This window comes from Elephas maximus, chromosome 5 (genome assembly GCF_024166365.1).
Source record: "Elephas maximus indicus isolate mEleMax1 chromosome 5, mEleMax1 primary haplotype, whole genome shotgun sequence".
NCBI classification, from domain to species: Eukaryota; Metazoa; Chordata; class Mammalia; order Proboscidea; family Elephantidae; genus Elephas; species Elephas maximus.
In genome coordinates, this window is record NC_064823.1 from 34,234,447 (window position 1) to 34,237,089 (window position 2,643).

A 2,643-nucleotide genomic window follows, 5' to 3' on the forward strand; every position below is an offset into this window, starting at 1 on the left:
GTTCCCCATGAGTTAGAATCAACTCACTGGCAACTGGTTATATGATGTGTGTAAATGTAATTTCATTAATACACTTTTAAAAAAATTATACTTAAAGTAGTAATTGTGACCAGTGCTGTGACCCAGAATATTTCCAATTGTTGATTTTGTTGGATTCTTTTATTACAATTTCATAAAATCATGCTTAAGAAATCTTGGCTCAATCCAAATTTTTAAAAAATGCAAACCATCTTGACTCCGTTTTGATAATATTTATAATTTTATGCATAATATTTATTTCATTTTTTCTAAAGTTAATAGTGAAATTTAGAAATGAAGGTCTGATGATCCTCAATGGCCTGGGGTGCAGGCTTCAAACCTGTAGCTGTCTAGCAACAGAGTGTCGCCTTTTGGGTGACAGACCATCACCTTAGGGGAAACCCTGGTGGCATAATGGTTAAGTGCTATGGCTGCTAACCAAAGGATCGGTGGTTCAAATCTGCCAGGTGCTCCTTGGAAACTCTGTGGGGCAGTTCTACTCTGTCCTATAGGGTCACTAGGAGTCGGAATCGACTTGATGGCGCTGGGTTTAAGCTGAATTATCTATGAAATCTTCGATGATAAAATATGTTTATTGAGATTGTAGTTTCTGAACTCTTGTCTAAAGCAAGGTAATACTTGTGAGTCTGTGTATACTCAGGCATATTGAAAAAATATTTTTTATTTTTATTACTACCTTAAGAAAAAGATTACAAAATATTTATGTTGCCCAGTATAATCTGAAAAAGTATTTGTAGTGTCAAAGAAAAAAGTTAAGAAACAACAAACAGGGTTATATATGCATGTGTGTGTGTACGTGTGTGTGTGTATCACCCTTTAAAAAGTGCACAATTTTACCTTCATTACCATGTATGGTTTAGGTTTAGGGGAAGTAAACTGTCTTCAGATTTCTATTCAATAAAGACCTTGGTGGTATCCCTTAAACTGATTCACTTGCCATTAATATCCCTTTCCTTAGTCATAGTCAACTTGACAACAACAGGATTTGTTTTGTTTTCTTCCTTATTTTTATATCTAAACTCCAACCCTCATTCAAATGCCCATTCAAAACTTCCACCACCATGAGGGCTTTTCTGTTTTCCCTAAAAAACGAAGTTATCTCTTTAGTCTCTGAACCCCTCTATTTATATTTTCCTAATTATTGCAACCGTAACACACAATCATTTCAAGCACTTCTGAAATATTTGAACTCTTGTTATTTTTTTTCTTTCTAATCATTAAAAAAACTAATACATAATAACTGCATACAATTTAGGAAAATGCACACATACACACATTGTAACATTCAAAGAAAATCACTGTTCATATTTGTTCATTCAGGATTTTTTATTTGTAAACTTAGGCTAAAAAAATGCCTAGATTTATATATAGGCACTAAAATCATAGCTCCTCATAGTTATAAAGAATACATTTAGATACCTTTCCTAAATCTTTGACCTGAATCTAGACAAACACATGCTCAAAAACATAGACAGAACTATATTCTTAAAATAAAAATTTTCACAAAATAACAATTGATGGATTGATGTTTTCACAATGAGAGGAATTATTTTATGACATTAGATCATGGGCCACAGTCTGAAAGCTGGAGAACAATCAAGGAAAACTATCCTGTGTCAAACGTTTTCTCTATTCTGGGCAGAGACACTGTTGTTAGGTGACATCCCATTGTTGCAGCCACTGTGTCAATCCATCTAGTTGAGGGTCTTCATCTTTTTCACTGACCCTCTACTCTTCTACTCTACCAACCTTGATGTCCTTCTTCAGGGACTGATCCCTTCTGATAACACATCCAAAATATGTGAGATGAAGTCTCGCCACCCTCCCTTCTAATGAGTATTCTGGCTTTATTTCTTCCAAATGGATTTGTTTGTTCTTCTCGCAGTCCATGGTATGTTTAATATACTTCACCAACAATATAATTCAAAGGATTCAGTTTTTCTTCAGTCTCCCTTATTCATTGTCCAGCTTTCACATGAATATGAAGCTATTGAAAACACCATGGCTTAGGTTAGGCACTCCTTAGTCCTTAGTGTGACATCTTTGTTTTTGAAGAGACCTGTTTAAAGAGGTCATTTGCAACACATTTGCCGAATGCCATGCATCATTTGATATCTTGACTGCTGCTTCCATGGGTGTTGATCGTAGAACCAAGTAAAGTGAATCTTTTACAAATTCAATATTTTCTCCATTTATCATAATGTTGATTATTGGTCCAGTTGTGAGGATTTTGGTTTTCTTTATGTTGGGGTGCAATCCATACTGAAGGCTGTAGTTTTTGACATTCATCAGTAAGAGCTTCAAGTCCTCTTTACTTTCACCAAGCAAGGTTGTGTCATCTGCATATCACAAGTTGTTAATGCATATTCCTCCAATCCTGATGCTACTTGGCAGTCAAGAAAATATTTTAATTTTTCAATAATAACTTAGAACACACCATCTCTTCTTCTGAAGTTCCTTTAAAGTCATAATCAGGAGCCCTACTCTGCAACTCCACTTTTGAGGGCCTTACAGGTCAAGGGCACAAATATACAACAAGCCCATAGCCAACTCAGGTGATACTCCAGGTATCCAGGATCAACAAAAACCTTATGAATAGCAGCA

The 2,643-nt window shown here is 35.3% G+C and overlaps 1 non-coding gene across 1 annotated transcript; it reads left to right on the forward strand.

Annotated features, from left to right (window-relative positions):
- Positions 1–318: 318 nt before the first annotated feature.
- On the forward strand, positions 319–396 carry TRNASTOP-UCA (transfer RNA opal suppressor (anticodon UCA)). The gene has a single exon. It is a non-coding gene; the product is annotated as a tRNA-Sec (tRNA).
- The last annotated feature ends 2,247 nt before the right edge of the window (positions 397–2,643 follow it).